The sequence below is a fragment of the Numenius arquata genome, chromosome W (genome assembly GCF_964106895.1).
Source record: "Numenius arquata chromosome W, bNumArq3.hap1.1, whole genome shotgun sequence".
NCBI classification, from domain to species: domain Eukaryota; kingdom Metazoa; phylum Chordata; class Aves; order Charadriiformes; family Scolopacidae; genus Numenius; species Numenius arquata.
In genome coordinates, this window is record NC_133615.1 from 8,494,545 (window position 1) to 8,511,980 (window position 17,436).

The 17,436-nt window shown below is 50.9% G+C and overlaps 1 pseudogene; it reads right to left on the bottom strand.

Moving 5' to 3' along the window:
* Positions 1–13,221: 13,221 nt before the first annotated feature.
* LOC141476755 (gamma-secretase subunit Aph-1b-like) lies at positions 13,222–16,283 on the bottom strand (annotated as a pseudogene).
* Positions 16,284–17,436: the final 1,153 nt, after the last annotated feature.

Genomic DNA, 17,436 nt, shown 5'->3' on the forward strand with positions numbered 1-17,436 from the left:
GTATCATAATTGTGTTTGTATATTCCTCTCTCAGTGTTATTGTTGTTGTTTTCTTGTTCCCTTTGCTGTTTTGTTAAATTGCCTTTGTCCCAACCCACGAGTTTTGCCTTTTTCTTCCCATTCTCCCCTCACGGCCATGGTGGCGGTGCGGGCTCCGGTCTGAGCGAGCGGCTGCCATGTGGTTCTTTGTTGCCGTCTGAGGCCAAACCATGACAGAGGGTGGTGAGGCACTGGAACAGGTTGCCCAGGGAAGTTGTGGATGCCCCATCCCTGGAAGTGTTTAAGGCCAGGCTGGATGGGGCTTTGAGCAACCTGGTCTAGTGGGAGGTGTCCCTGCCCATGGCAGGGGGCTTGGAACTCGATCTTTAAGGTCCCTTCCAACTCTAACCATTCTATGATTCTATGATTCTGTGTTTCCCTTCTAGATCCATGTGGTCTGTTACAACATCAAGTATAACAGCTTTAAGGAGGCAGTGGTCCACCCAGATGGTCTGGCTGTACTGGGAGCTTTCCTGGGCAAGAAGGGGTAGGAGCAGTGCAGGGGGGGGGGTCCTGCAGAGTCAGGCACAGTTTTGGGGGCAGGCAAAGGTGCAAATATACCTGAGGGGAGAGAGAGAGGGCAGTAACAGAGGGCAGAGCAGCCCTGATGGGAGGAAGGGGTCACTGGGACAAGGTGTGCCTTGCAGGGAGTGATTCCTCCCTGCTACCACTGCCATCACCACCTTATCTCCATTCAGCCCCTGTGCTTGTCATTTCTGTGGGGTCTCCGTGTTGCAGGTTGGGCCAAGGGAGAACCCATACTATCAGGAAATACTTGAGCATCTGTACAAAATCCAAAGAGAAAGTAAGGCCCTGTCCCACCTAGTATTTGTCTCAGGAGCTGCAGCCCAGTGGAGAAACCCACTGCATGGCAGAGAAGCTGCAGCAGGTGTTTCCCATTTGTATGTGAGAAGTGGAGCATTGCACAGCTTGTAAAGAAACAACTTTCCAAGGTGCCCTCTGCGCACATGTGCTTTCCCCTGCCTGCTGCACATATGGTGCCAGGTTGGGCTGAGGGGATGCTCCAGGTCAGGGCTGTTCCCATGATCTCCATGCTGGTCCTCCAAGGGATTACTGTCGTGGGCGGAGTGATTAACTTCACTCATAAGAGAGTAGTAGTGAAATATTTATTAATATAAAACAGTGATTTAACAAAATCAGTAGTAAATGCGACAGTGTTTTATGAGATTCGATGGCAAGGTACACTTGATTATTTACTGCACAGAGGACAGGGTCAGACAAGCTGTCAGGGAGACCCTCCCGTTGAGTCACGAGGTTCAGAAAGGACCCCCTTGCTTTCTAAACTCCTTCTCAGAGAGGAGTCTGGGTGTGGCTGGATCCAATCCTAGTCCCAGACTTGGTCAATGGTTTATGTCTAATGGACATAGGCAACAAATCTCAAATAAATGTATAATTAGATTGTAGCCATTGATAAGACGTAGCAGGAGCTGAATAAATGAAGTCCCATCCCATAATTTTAGTAAAGTTACATACACAAACATTTGAGTGATTACTTGTATCTACAGTAACGTTATCTATGAATATAGTACTACAAAGGGTTCTCATACAAACACATCCTTTTCCAATAGAATCATAGAATCATTCAGGTTGGAAGAGACCCTTGGGATCATCGAGTCCAACCATCTTCCCTACTCTACAAAGTTTTTCCCTACACCATATCCCACAACACCACATCTAAACGTCTCTTAAACACATCCAAGGATGGTGACTCAACCACCTCCCTGGGCAGCCCGTTCCAGTGTCTGATCACTCTCACTGTGAAGAATTTCTTCCTAATGTCTAGTCTAAACCTACCCTGTTGCAACTTGAAGCCATTCCCTCTTGTTCTATCGCTGTTTGCTTGTGAGAAGAGACCAGCACCAACCTCTCTACAATGTCTTTTCAAGTAGTTGTAGAGAGTGATGAGGTCACCCCTCAGTCTCCTCTTCCTCAAACTAAACAGTCCCAGCTCCCTCAATCGTTCTTCGTACGATTTATTCTCCAGGCCCTTCACCAGCTTCGTTGCCCTCCTCTGTACCCGCTCCAGCACCTCGATATCTCTCTTGTATTGAGGTGCCCAAAACTGGACACAGTACTCCAGATGTGGCCTCACCAGTGCTGAGTACAGGGGCACAATCACCTCCCTACTTCTGCTGGTCACGCTATTTCTAATACAAGCCAGGATGCCGTTGGCTTTCTTGGCCACCTGGGCACACTGCTGGGTCATATTCAGCCGCTTGTCAATTAGAACCCCCAGGTCTCTTCCAGGCAGCTTTCCAGCCACACTTCCCCAAGCCTGTACCGATGCATGGGGTTGTTGTGGCCCAAGTGCAGGACCTGGCACTTGGTCTTGTTGAAGTTCATACCATTAATGTTGTCCCATCGATCCAACCTATCTAGGTCTCTCTGTAGAGCCTCCCTGTCCACGTGCAGATCAACACTCCCGCTTAACTTGGTGTCATCTGCGAACTTAGAGATGATGCACTCTATGTCATTATCAAGATCATCAATGAAGATGTTAAACAGAAATGGCCCCAACACTGAGCCCTGGGGAACACCACTTGTGACCGGCCGCCAGCTGGATTTAATACAAGTACAGTTTCAGGATTTTCATCGAGATGTATTTCAAAATGACAAACATTCTGTTCAGTGTCAAGACAAATGTCTTGGGCTTTGATGGTGTTACTCTCACAAATAAATCCTTGTTGTTCCCATACAACACATGCATTAACATCAACAGTCTGCCATTTGTTCCCATTCCATTGGGCTCACACTATATTCTAATGGATAGAGTGTAGTTCCATTGTGATTTAATCCCAGTGCAATGATTGGGTATATGGTGTATAATGAAGCATTGCGTATTGTTAGGACAAAAGCTGTAGCCTTATTGTTGATGGAGTCATAAGTAAAACTGACTAAATACCACCAGGATTGGAATTCCCTTTCAAATTCAGTTGCATTATCCCAGATTATTTTTCGAATTTCAGTGGGTAATGTACCTTCTTCACCTTCTCGTATAATTGCTGCTACCATAGATTGCATCCACAGTTGAGCTTGGATACAACTAAGAGCTAGAGAAACATTGGTTTGGGCTGCACCAAGTGTGTCCACAATCAATTGGTGGTCCCTCTTATTAATTCTTTCCCACTGAGGCAATACATCAGATAAGAGCCATTGGTTAGTTCCCAGTGCTAATAGAGAAGATCGCAATGGGTGTTCCAATTTGTTTAAATCATTTGTTGTTGTGCTCAGTTTATTTGCAAGTACTTCGGTGTCTATACTATTTAAGACTCCTAATCCTGTCCCTATGACACTAGTCACATCTCTCCTTGTTCGTCTTGGAGATGTGAGTGTTCGCCCATGTAACCATGCTAACCATCCTGCATAGGATGTACTCAAGAATGATGAACAGGCTGGTTTGATGGTAGAGATGTTAATTTGCATCAGTAATTCTATTCATTTAAGAGACTATGATGGATTAAATAACACTCATTGTTGGCCTGTATTTTTGATCACATATGGTCCAATTTTGGAAATTTGTGGGGATAGAGTTTCCTCATCCTTTACAATCGGTGTGGATGTTGTCATATGAGGCTCAGTGATGTCAATTTTGAATTTAAATGATAGTTCCTCACTATGGCGAGCCCAGAGACAGACTACAAAAACAAGGTAAAATTGTACCAACAGTCCAATTTTTCAGAGGCACAATGTTTTGTACCATTGATTATTGGGTTTGATACAGTGCTGTACACTGAAATCTGAGATGCTTACTCATGGGTAGACCCATTGATCATCCAGCACCCTATTTGAATTCTTTTCCCTGCCGTTCCCTGAAGTTGGAGAACTCTATCAGCTCCATCTGTATCCCAGTTCCATTCATTTTCTAAGTATACTTCACTTCCATGCATGACTACAGTGGAAAGATTTAAATCTCCCTTCCTAGAGTATATTCCCATACTCCTGGTATACTTAACACAAGCTTGAGACCATGGCCATTCTAGAGTTCTTTGACCACAGGTTAGGAGCAGCATTGTTGAGGTTTGAAATATTAACATGAACACAGTATTTCCATTTGACATCCTGTAGGGTGCTGTAAGAGAAAACCAAAACTTGTTTCGGTGGGGAGAGTCCGAACAGGTTACCCCATTAAAAAGAAGGAAAAATCTATTGTGCACTAATTCTGTGTTTTGCACCACTGCTATCGGTAGCTTCCCAGGCACGTGGGCCACAAGGTTTAGTTAAAGTCATAGGCACAATACCTATGACTGGTAAATTGACCATCACAGGCTGTCCTGGCTGTAATGTCAGATATTCTCTTTCCTCGGTGGATGGGGCACTGAGCTCAGTTTTTACAAAGAATGCTCAACTTACAGGGCTTCCAGTGGACCTGTATTGATTATTTAGTTGATGGACTACTTTAGAAAGTCTCCTATCCCATTGAGCCTCATATAGTTTGAGATTCTTTTTCAATAAGCCATTAGCTCTTTCTACCATCCCATTTGATTGAGGGTAGTATGAGGTGTGGAATACCCATTTAATTCCCTGTTGTTTTGCCCAATTTTGTACTTCCTTACATGAAAAATGGGAGCCATTATCACTTTGGATAACATCAGGAGTAGGTAGATTTGAGAATGACCATGATAGTCCTTGCACTGTATTTTTTCCATTGTCTCTCCGACACTTAGTGACCATAAGCAAGCTGGAGACTACCTCCACTCCTGTGAGGATATATTGATATCTTGCAGAGGATTTGAATGGTCCAATATAATCAATTTGCCATGTAGACCATAAAGTTTTCCCTTCGTTGATATGTAGAGGCGGTGCTTTAGCAGAATGATCTGCCTGCAATCTCAGTCTACACTGGGGACATTCCGTAAGAATAGTTTCACGAATTTTCGTGTTTATAGGCCAGCCTTTACTCTGTGCAGCAAAGCGCTTCTTTACCGGTGTGGCCTAAGTTTTGATGTAACCATTCTCCCAATTGATACCATTCCGAATCTAAGGTGACTTTCCTAATTCTGGTTAGCTCATCTACCTTCTGATTCCACTTTGTGGCTGGCTGATTATCCTTAGCATGAGCTTTAACCCATCCAATCTTAAAAGGCATTTTCCTGGCTATATCTAGCAATAATTGCCAGTCTTTGGTTCTCCAAACTGGGGATCCATTTACTTCCCAGTTTAAGGTTTCTCACTGACAGAGCCACTGTGTGGCACCGGCCCATACAGCATAAGAGTCTCTCTATATAATTTTTGCTCCATTCTGTGCTGCCAAAACGACTGCTCTTATTTCTCCTACTTGTGCACTGCCTTCACCTTCCTCTATTACTTGTTTGCCAGAGGTAATATCTAGTGCAACAGCTTTATATTGCCATTTACCTTTTACTCTTTTTGCAGAAGCATCTGTAAAACAAATGTTTTCTGTCGGAGTATTCTCAGTGAGGGGTGGTGCATCCAGAATGGGTGAAGGTTTAAAAGGTTCCTGTAATGCTAAAGGATCTGTGCTTACAGACATCTGCAATTTGGAAACCTTAGTGTGTCCTTCAGTTAAGTGCATCTTTTCTGCAACTCCTGTTAGGTAGGCATACCATTTTCTGATAGTGGGTTTCTGTGTGACTCCTTCTGGGGGAACAGTTCCCTTTAGGATTGCTTCTAGTAAATTAAAGGGTCCTCTAGTTTGCACAGGTTGTCCCTGATGTATTTTCTCAACTTGTGTAACTGCTCGGGACTAAAGACAACAGTCCTTTTTCCCATTCAGAGTACCATTGTTCTGTCTCTTTAAATGCAGTTGAGCTAAACAATAGAGGTCTTTTTGGCCCATGGGGCCAGCTTGGAACAGATTACAGTAAGTAGCATGTTCTGCAAAACCCCATTCGGCTATGATAGGGTCACGGGGGTGTACTGGTCCCAGTGACTGGTATGTTTTTAATTCTTCAATTAAAGTTTTTACTGCCTTGCTATGTTCTGATCTTCACTCCCAGGATTTGCCTTACTGTAAAAGTGAGTATAATGGATGAAAAATGATAGAAAATCCAGGCACATGCTTCCTCCAGTATCCTAAAGTTCCCATTAATTGTTGTAACTCCTTCTTTAATTGGGGCATTTGCAGGTCTTCAATTTTCCTTAAGGTATCTGGAGGAATCGCGGCACTGCCTGCTATCCAGCAAGTACCTAAAAATTTCACTTCTTTACTTGGTCCCTGGCATTTTCCAGGTGGAACCTCAATTTCTGCTTTATTTAGTGCTTGCCACACTGCCGCTGCCGCTTCGCTCACTGTCTCAGAAGTTCCACTAATCAGAATATCATCTATATATTGATACAGTTTCACATCTTGGGGGAGTGAGACTGACTGTAAAAGTTCAGCAAGTGCAGCGTGAGCAATTGTGGGTGAATGTTTATGCCCCTGTGGGAGTCTGTTAAAGGTATATTGTATTCCCTCCCAAGTGAAAGCAAACTTATCTTTATCCTCCTCCTTCAAGGGAACCATAAAGAACATATCTTTCACATCTAGTGCCGCCATCCATGGATGTGCAGCTGCTTGCAGAGTAGCTGTTAAGGTTGCAATGTTTGGTACAGCGGCTGTTAGCGGGGCTGTATTAGCATTTAGATGGTGATAATCGACTGTTAAACACCACCTCCCATCTGGTTTCCGAACTGGCCAGACAGGTGAGTTATATGGGGAGTGGGTTCTGGAGATAATTTGTCATTTCTCTAAATCAGCTATGACTTCAGAAATGCCCTTTCGTGCCACGGCAGAGATCGGATACTGCAGTACATTAGTGATTTTTTGACTCGGGAAGTGCAGGGGCTGAGCAGATCACCCGCACTGCAGCTTCCCGGTTTCTGCATGGGTTAAGGTCTGTGTTTGAGCCAAAGGACCACACGCTGCCGTCCGGCAGGCACCAGGTTCAGCCGTTTAAAATATTGAAACCTAAAATATTTTCATGATGAACTTTAATTGCAAAACGAGTAGATGACATGCGTTTCTCACCCGGAAGCCAGAAACTAACCTTAGCAGTTTGACACAGATCAGTTCCCCCATTCACACCTGTAATTCTAACTCTTTGCCATCCGGATCGCACGCCCAGCTTCTTGGCATCTTGTTGTGTTAATATTGAAATTTGTGCTCCCGTATCTATTAAAAGCTTTACTAATTGTCTTCAGTGATCAACTGGAATTAATATGTGTGGGCCATCATCATTTATCCACTGATAAGCCTCTACTTTCCAGACAGGCAGGCCCAATCGCCTTCCGGACATCACTCGTTTTTTGACTTCGTGTCCTGCAATTCCTCCTTAAGAGGGAGAAAGGGATTATTCCCCTTCAAAGAAGTTGAAATACGGGTCTCTGTTTTCACCATTATCTCATTTCTGGAATGCTTCAATCAGCCTCAAGATAATGCCAGTAGGCTGACCTTGAATCATGGCTCTGGGAATGCCTAGTGCTAATGCTTTCCTCCACACTTCGTTCCTTGACTGTGTTTGCAAGTTTTTATTTCCCTTTGATTTAATTCCTGTTCCCTGTTTCACGGGTCTTACTTTGTGATCTCCTCCCCGGGATTTCTGGCTTTGTTTTTCAACTGCTGCAGCATCCCAGCCCGTTTCACGGCAGTAGTTAATTATGTTGTGAATTAATTCTGCGCATGTATGAAGTCACCTGGGAGGATGATCGCCCTGGGTATTAAATTCGGTATCTTTTCTAATCTCATCCTGTTTTGCAACTAGATGGGTTTAAGAACTGCTGGGGCTCCTCTGATCAGTGGTTTCAACACTGCAAAAATCTACTGTAGCAGATAGTGGGACATCGTGGTGTCCTCGTTCATGCGTGGCTTGTATGCAAGCGGCTTTTGTGATGGCTGTGGATAACTCAGAGATTTAATGGGGATTAGGGAGGGCTCACCCCACTCCATGGTGTCAATTCCTCCCACCCAATAAGCTACTCGGCTGGTGATAGAATGGGGTGTATCTTCCAGATTGGGTCCTAAATTTAAGAAAACTCCCAGACCCCAGTAGCCGCTGGCTTCATCCTGGCTTAACATTATTCCGTCGCTGCCACTTAAGCATACTCGCCACAAGTATTCAGTTTCAGTTTCACTGGGGTTTCTACTATATTTCTCTTGTAAATTTGTCAGTTGCAATGGATCCCAGGGGCTGGTTCACGTAGTATGCCACGGATTACCACCCTGAGGTCCTGCAGTTATTTCTGTTTTAACAATGGGTCTGGCTTCATATTCAGGAGGATCTGTGGGGAACAAAGGAACATCATCTTCTGACTCGCTATCATCGGGACCACCCCAAATGTCTCCATCCCAATCTTCAGGGGATACTATCAGTTTCCTAATCTGTACAATGTCAGGGGGTTGAGGAGCCTATACAAGCATAATTTCGACCTTTTCTCCCAATTTTTGCCTTTTCTCCTTTTCCTCCTGCAGTTGTTTTTGCAGCTGTTCAGTTTTAAAAGACAGCAGTAACTCAGTTGCCATCCTGCTCTCTATTTCCTTCTCTAGGTCCTGCTCTCTCCTTTTTCTATTCTCCCTGTCTTGATATGCGGCTTCTAAACAAGTGCCTAACATCTTACAGATAACTCCCTTATCTTTTTCATCCTTTGTGCGGCCCCTAGTTGCTTTTAAATGCTCTTCAACAACTTCCCAATTGTACCAATTATCATGAGCCCATTCCTGTGAGAATTTGGGGCTCTGGTTCACTCCATGCCTCCATAAATAATCAGTGATAATGCCTGCCATCCTACAGACTACGCCAGGCTGTTGTGGGTGGAGTGATTAACTTCACTCATAAGAGAGTAGTAGTGAAATATTTATTAATATAAAACAGTGATTTAACAAAATCAGTAGTAAGTGCGATAAAACCAGTAGTAAATGCGACAGTGTTTTATGAGATTCGATGGCAAGGTACACTTGATTATTTACTGCACAGAGGACAGGGTCAGACAAGCTGTCAGGGAGACCCTCCTGTTGAGTCACGAGGCTCAGAAAGGACCCCCTTGCTTTCTAAACTCCTTCTCAGAGAGGAGTCTAGGTGTGGCTGGATCCAATCCTAGTCCCAGACTTGGTCAATGGTTTATGTCTAAAGGATTATATATGTGCAATCAATCCTTTATATTACTTAGCTAAGATTTCAAAGTTTAGCATGCTCTTAGTCACTTACCGAGAATCTGTTGCGGCAAGGAATCTCTCAACCTCGAGGAGTAGAACCTTAAGTGAGTGTCCTCACAAAAGGGGAGATCCTGGTGTGCAGCCCGCTGCCATACAGGAGAGCTCAAAGGGCTCTTGGGCTGTCCGCTATTTATAGAGTAAGATAATTGACCTATAGTCATACTTTCATGGGAACAAAATATCTAGGTCCCCACTCCAGATGGTGTTTTGGCTGTGTTGCCAGCCATCCCCCAAAGTCCAGGTTTAACTTATCACAAGTCCCACTGACGGCCATGGCCCGAGCAGGAGCCGGGGTGGGGAGGGGGGGAAGAGGGGGAAAAGCAGGGAGAGCACACTGCCACAGTTACCCAGCTCTTGCTCCCATGGTGTTTCTTCTCCCAGGCAAGGAAGTCTTGGTGCCTGGATTCAACATCACAGGCCTGCTGCCTGCCAACCTGAAACTCTACTTCCATTACAGTGGCTCTCTGACCACTCCTTCCTGCTACCAGATGGTGAAGTGGATGCTCTCATGACCAGGTCCATCAGGGTAATGAGCTCCATGCTCAGTCTTGCCCAGCCTCTCCCCACAAGCATACACCATGCGTGTCGGTCCCCTGGGGCTTGCCTAGCTCCCAAAGGTGGGATGCACCCTGCTCTGCTCACCCTCCCAGATGTCAGTGCTGGTGACAAACCTGAGGAATGATGACAGCAAATCTCTGCAGAAGAATTTCCGACTGGTGCAGGACCTGCACAGGTGATGGGTGCTGGCAAGTTTCCAGACCACCCTCCTTTTGGCGAAGCAGCTGCTTTCTGTTAAGGAGCATATAAATGTGCTCAGGCTGTACCCAGACACGGAGATGCAGGGACAGGGTAAGGAGCAGGAGTTGAGGCTTTGCTTTAGGAAATGCAGCATTTGCATGGGTTAACCCTGCCCAGCAGGTGACTTGTGGCAGCACTGGTCTCGGGGTGCCACTCTGCCCCATTTCTGCGCTTGGCTTGCCGTGCATGGGAAAGATCAGTTTCTAGGAACTATTTTGTCCTTGGTCTTGCAGAAGCAACAAGGCTGGGGCAATGGGGGCTGGCAACGGCCAGCTGCCTCCTCCCGGGGAGCTGCTCACCATCTTGCCACAGGCAGCTGTCCCTGTGGTCGCTGCCTGCCAGACTTGCCCCATGCCCCTCTCCAGGGTCTCCTGCAGGGCTTGGTGTGGTCATGGGGTGCTGCAGTGCTCTGCTCCCTGCCTGCCTGCTTCCCGGGAGGTGGCAGCTGTAGTAGGGGAGTTTCTGGCTGGACTCAGTGAGGTTTTTGTGTGGGCTGTATTTCAAGGAATTTATATTTTTTTCCCCCCTTCCTTTCTCTTAATGCTCTTGGTGGGATGTTGGGGCCAGGCTTGCATGCTGCTGGGGATGCAGAGGGCAGCTCTCCCCTGTCTGCTCGTGGGTGATGGGGAATCTTGCTGGCAGCCCTGCTTTGGCAGCATGGCCTGAAGCCCCGCAAGCTTGACATTTCCCTCCCATGACCAACTTGGGCAACCTCTTGATCACACTGTCTCTCTGACAGCTCAGCAGCAGCAGATAGGTGAGGTGCTGGCCCGAAGGAGGGGAAGGCAGCCAGGGGGCGTACCTGCCTGGGAAGGGGGGGTCCTAGCAGCTGTGTGCTGAGCCAGGGGGTAGGCAGCCATGGTGGGGATGCAGGGCTGCCCTATCATCTGCACAACTGGCTGTCATGGGCATCCTCTTGTCTTTGTCTCTTGCAGGACACTCCAGCTCTTCATTTCAAGCAGGTAAGCATGTTCAGCTGAGGTTGCTGCCTTCATGTCCCCTCTACCTTTGGGCCACCAGCCTTCTCCAGCCTTGCCCAATCTCCCTTGTCCAGTAGCCACAGGGGACTGTCCCCAATGTAACATGCCTGTGCTCAGGTCACTTGCAGGAGATGTGCTGGCTGTGCTCTTCAGGCTGCTCTTTGCCATCATGGTGCTGGGCTTCCTGCTGTACAGCTACAAACACTGCAGTCAGAATGCATGGTGAGCAACTACGGGGAGCTGCAGGAGGAGGGGCCCCAGGGGGTGGTAGGGGTCAGTCTGGGGCACGGGAAGGGGGGTTAAGGGTGGTCTCTCAGGCAGCAACATGGGTTAGCAGCCTGCCTGCTCTAACAACACGTACACCCCTTCCTCCCCCATCAGGCTTGACTCACTGACCAAATCCAGACATCTACACACATCCACCAACACCACCACCATGTGAGCCCTGTGCCTCTGCGGGGGTCCTGGCCCTGCTGGTTCAGCCTGCCCCACCCCACCTCTCCTCACTCCTGCTCTGGGCTGAGGGAGGGACAGTGCTCCAGCATCCTTTGGCCACACAGGCTGCCCACATGGACTGTTTGCCTAGGGCAGCATCTGGTCTCAGCAGATATTTTTGTTATTAAAAAAAATTAAAATATATTAAAAAAAAAATCTAAAAGCCTCCCAATAGTGCTAGCTGTTTCTGCTGTCCTAATCTGAAGCTGCGGGGCAGGAACAGGCACTGGTGGAGCTGGACCAGCAGCAGAGGAGTGCACAGGGACCCCTTCCTGACTGGCAGAGACAGCATCAGCCTCTGTGCCCCAGGCAGAGCTCTAGAGCAAGCAGCGCAGGGCTCCTTGCACAGCCTGGCCCTGCCCTCTGTCTCTCTAGGACTTCGTTCTCCTCTTATTTGTGCAAAGTGTTGAAAAAACATAGTTGTGGCTTGGTAGGGCTGGAGAAAGGCAGAGCTGAACGTTGGCAGAGCCACAGCTTCCTTGCTTGCTGGCCCCCACCCAGCTCCCCTCCAGCTCTGACGTAGCTGGAGTAGTCCCTGACCTATGGCTGCCTCCCACCTTTCCCAGCAGCCTTAGCACAGCCAGAGCCAAGCCCTGGGGAGCCCCACGAAGCAGAGAAATGGGCTGGACCTAGGAGAGGGAAGGAACTTGCAGGTCTCTAGCTCTCAGCAGCCTCTACCTTAAAGTGGTAAAAGCAGGGATGGACAGAGCAGGAGCAAGACCTTCGGGCAACCGGGGTCTGCAACTGCCAGACACTCCCCGTGGTCATGCCAGCATGAGCCACTGTCACCAGCAGTGGCACACACACACCCCCACTCACCTATGGTACTTCTTTTTATTGGTATAAAAGCCCACTGTGGACTTCTCTGAGCCTGATGGCAGTTTCTCCCTCCCAGCCCTGTGACACAGCATCAGGGCTAGTGCCTGCCTGAAAATCCCCCTCTGAGGGCAGGAGAGGGCAATGATCCACTGGCATATCCCCCTGAACCCCCCTCCCCAAGCTGTGCTGGCATCAGTTGCAGGGTTGCATCTCCCCCCAAGCCCTCTACCACCCTCCATATGGCACTGTCTTCTGTCCTCCTGCCCTGGATGCTGTCAGCCCCCTTGGGTCCCCCAGTACCGGTGGCTGATCCCAACACACCATCCCTTCCCTGCCCATCCCTTCGCATGCTGGGATGCCAGCTCACTGCAGTTACTGCAGTCCAGCATGGGGGGCGGGGGGGCATGACTCCCAGGGCAGCGAGGCTGGGCCAAGAGACAGAGATAGTAGCATAGTAGCACCATAGTGGTCAGCCCCAGCCCATAGCTGGGCAGCACTATGCAAAGCTACTTCTTCCACCCTGCAGTGGAGGCATGGGTTTCCCCCTGCCAGGAGACAGCACATCTTCTGTGGCAGGAGGAGGAGTGATGGGTTTCTTTGGGTTCAGGCCTCTGGCAGTCTAAGATAGCATCCTTCCCAGGCAAGCTAACTGGGGCTCCGCTCACAGCAGGGCCAGCAAAGCCAAGTCCCCCAAAACTGAGCTGTTGTCTAGGGTCTCCTAAAGGGGTGGCAGAGTGAGCCAGCCCCAGCCACACCAGTCAGCTGGCTGCTGCAGCCAAACCCCAGTGCCTGCTCCACTGGGACTGGCCAGGGTCCACCAGTCCAGGAGAAAAGATATTGCAGAGAAGGTGATGGCTGCTCTTGCCGCCAGGACAGAGGGGAGGGCAGAGGTGGCTGGGGACAGGAACATCTCACGGGGCCTCAGGATTCCAGCTGAGGGCTGGGTCCGTTCCATAGACCTGCAGGAAGCAAGGGGGAGTGTGTGTGTGCAGTTTTCACCAGACTCCTTACCCCATCCACTTCCCCCAGGAGAGGTAATAAGCTGACCATGGCCCCAAACCCCATCTCCTCTAGTCTGGTAGCTAAGGGGATGATGCCATTGCTCCAGCCCCTGGGGCACCCTCTCCCCGCCCCAGCACTGGTCTAGGTATGCAGAGGAACCTGCAGGGTCCCCTGTCCCCATTACAGAGCAGGACTTACAGAGCAGGAAGCGACGCAGGTTCTGGGCAGAGCCCCCTGAGAGCAGGTAAGCCCAAGTGGCGGCCGTGGCCATCAGCAGGTAGGAGGGCACCAGGCTGCCCATGTACAGGGGGTTGCAAAACGTCTGGGGAGAGAAGTGAGAGAGGGAAGGGGTGAGCAGGCAGGAGAGGACAGGGCCAGGACAGGTGGAAGTGTCACCACCTCAATGAGCAGAATGGGACAGGAGACACCAGCTTTGTCATTCAGTTTGCAAAGGGCCTGTCCCATGCAGGGACGGCTGCAAATCCCCCAAAACAAACTGCTTCACTAGTGCCTGTTGGGACTTGGCTTTGCTGGCTGTTGCACCCCCAGCACAGGGACCAGCACACACCACAGCCATCCCCAAATATAGGTCCCAGCGCAGAGCTCTGCTCCTGGCTACTCACCAACCCCTAAACAGCAAGGTGCATGATGACAACAGCTGTGATCTCCCACCAGTGCCGGTGCTCACAGCCATGGAAGAAGAGGATCCCCCAGAAGGTGTGAAGGAAAATCAGCACCATGGTCATAAAGGCTGCAGGAAGCAGCAGAGGAGTATCACTGGGGAGCCACCTGCCCTGGCCCAGCCTGCAGGCTCAGGGAGGGATGGAGAGGAGTTGGGGAAGGGGAGTAGGGGCACTACTGGGTCAGACTGGGAAGCACTGGGAGGGATGGGGGAGAGGAGCAGGGAGAGTTGCAGGACAGAGAGAAGGGTTTGGCACAGAGAGATGTGACAGGGGACCACAAAGGGCTCAGATGGGTATGGGGAGTGGCAGTAGGGTGCAGCATGGAGGGGAGAGCACAGGAGGCTGAACCCCAGCCCCCCAGGTCTGCCACCTCTGTGGTGGGGCAGAGGTGTGGGCAAAGGATGCCAGTCGCTCACCTGAGGTCAGGAAGTAAAGCTGTGAATCCCCGTGGATGCCCATGGTGCCGGGCCCTAACGCATCTGCCAGGAGATTGATCATGGAGAAGGCGCCACTCATGAGCCCGAAGCCCACGCCAGCCACTGCTGGGACAGGGATGCCGTCAAGCCCTGAGCCACCCCAGTCACCTCTCAGCCCCTCGGGGGACCCAGGCAGCTTCAAGGTGAGAAACCTCCCTTTCATCCCTGGCATCATGCCCAGCCCTGCCTGGCTGCGCTGCACAGCACTCACCGTACGCCATCTGCTGGATGGAAATGGGGGAGCAGCTGTCCTCGCTGAGGGCCACCAGCCCTTCGATGGCCTTCCTGCGGAGGGGAGAGCACGCTGGAGGCCAGCACAGCCTAGCTGCCTCCCGGGTCACAGTGCAGCACCAGGACAGAGTAGGTGGAAGCCAGGGTCTCACTCTGCACCATCCTACCATCCTGGTAACCTCCCCATCACCGAACCGCAACACCTGCTGTGGAGAGCATCTGCAGGACCACCCTGAACCACTGGACAAACCACACATGTGAAAACCACATGAAGCCACATAGAAAGACTTCCACAGAGGGATGCGAGTGCAAGCCAGCCCTGCAGAGCTGGGGTAGGGCGAGTGGGATGTCAGCTGCAAAGCGAGCAGCACAGAAAACAGCCCCAGCACCGGCATGAGAGGCACGTGCCAGGAGGGTGTACCTGATCTTGGCAGTTATACTCTTAGAAGATATTGGGAAAAAACAGAGAGGGCGCAGGGAAGAGCTCAAAGAGCTAGAAAAAATTTGGGGGGGGAGAAACTGAGAGAGCTGGGCTTCATAAGGTTTATCAGCTAGAGGTGCGGCAGGTGAGAAGGACGCTAGACAGCTCTGCAGCCCCAGGAGGACAGCAGCGTTTGCAGCCGGAGATCTGCAGGGTAATGAAATGCAGTGGTTTGTGTTAGAGGCTGCTCCACAGAGCTCTGCTATCCTCTGCCTGCCCACCTCCGGCAGCACCTGCTGCAGGGAGCGGTGCAAGCCTTCATACCCCAGCCTTCCCCCAGCCCCTTACCCTACACCAGCCCCCAGCCAGTTAGGAAGGTGGATACCACTGGGGGAGCAACAAGGGATGCCAACTCCAGCATCGCCTCCCCGTGTCTGCCTGCCTGTCCCAGTGCAGTGTCTGTCTGTCCATCCAAAAGTAGTACAGGGTGCAGCACACACTCACCCAGCAGGTAGCACAAGCCCCCGCACTCTGGGCCAGTGGTGCCAGGGAGATGAGGAGCTGCTGAGGCTGTGCCTAGACTTTGCCCTCTGTTGTGCCTGCAATGGTACCAGTACAAATATGGATACTGGTACCCCTGACACATTCACAAGGGTAGGAGCACCAGTACTGGTACTCCTGTCATGTTCACAACCACACCAGTATGAGTACCGGTGTCCCTCTCGTGCCCATGATGATACCAGTAAGTGAACCAGTACTGGTGCCCCTGTCATGCAAGCAACGGCACCAGTACAAGTCCTGGTACTGGTACCCCTGTTGTGCCCACAACAGCAGCAGTACGAACACTGGTACCAGTGCCCTTGTCGTGCCTACAACGGCACCAGCACTAGTCCCCTCGTTGTGCCTCTGCCAGTACCTGTCACACCCATGCTGGTATTAGCACCAATATTGGTGTCATACCAATACCAGTACCAGTGCCCCCTCCACACCCACACCAGTACCCACGGTAGCACAAGTGCCCCTCCCGCAAGGGTACTGGTAACGGTGCAGGACCGACCCAGCGATAAGGATGATGATGCGGAGCGGGTCGTGGGCAATGGTGAAGAGAAAGAGGCCGAGCGCTGGCCCGAAGGCGATGAAGGTGCACCCAAAGAAGATGGCGAGTGTCATCGCGACCGGGACGCGGCGGCTTAGTTTAGTTTATCTTATCTTAGTTTAGCTTAGCTTAGCTTGGCTTGGCTTGGCTTGGCTTGGCTTGGCTTGGCTTGGCTCGGCTCGGCTCGGCCCCGCACCTCCCCTCTCCCCCCCCCCTTCCGGGGCCGCCTGACGTCACACGCCGCCAGCGGAAGGGCCGCTCTGGGCGGGGGCGGGGTCGGAGCCGGAGTGGGGCGGGACGGGACTAGAGCCTGTTATAGGAGGGCACGGTCTGCACCGGGGAGTTTGGGTCACCGGGGGAGGAACTGGGCCTGTCATGGGGGGTACGAACTGCACTGGGGAGCTCAGGCTTGTCACAGGGATGGGACTTGGTCCTGTCAATGGGAGGCATGGCCTGCACTGGGGGGCGACACCTGGGCCTGTCACAGAGGACATGGCCTGCATCGGGGGGACCTGATCCTGTGATGGGGGAGTAGAGCCTGCACCAGTTAGGGGCCTGATCCTGTCACTGGGGGGCATGGCCTGTACCAGGGGGCTCAGGTCTGTCATGGCGGGGGGGGGAAGGCCTGCATAGTCTGCACCCAGGGGAGCTTGGCCCTGTCACTGGTGCCCTTGCAGGGGCTACCCTGTGAGGGGGGCCCTGCGCTGGCCCTTAGGACCTGGGACAACCAGGGATGCCCAGGCTTGGGCAAGGAGTGCTGGCTGTCCCGGAGGGTTCCTAGCTGCCTTTCACCCCACCACAGGCCTGCCTCCGTGCAGGGGACCTCTGGCACCGTCCCCAGGCCCCCTGCAGCCCCTGAGCATGCAGGGAAGGGGCCACATGCCCCCCTCCCCCCACACTGCTCTTCCCATAGTGCCCGCTTTGCACTCACAGCTCAGGCAGCTCAGCCCCGATGTGGGGCATGGTACTAAGCGCTGCATATGGAGCGTATGTAACTCATACAGACATGAGACAGCACTGTGTGGTTATAACTGTCTGTGTTTTCCTCCAGCTGTATTGTCCTCTGTTGGGATTGATAAATCAGTAATATTGATTATATTGACTGGGAGCTTTATGTGGCCTGACCAGCTCCAAAATCACCCAGAGCCCTGCAAAACCCACACAGCTCAGCAACACAGCTCTTCCTGCCCTCACCCAAATGTCTGGGGCTGTAAATGTGGGGGTAAT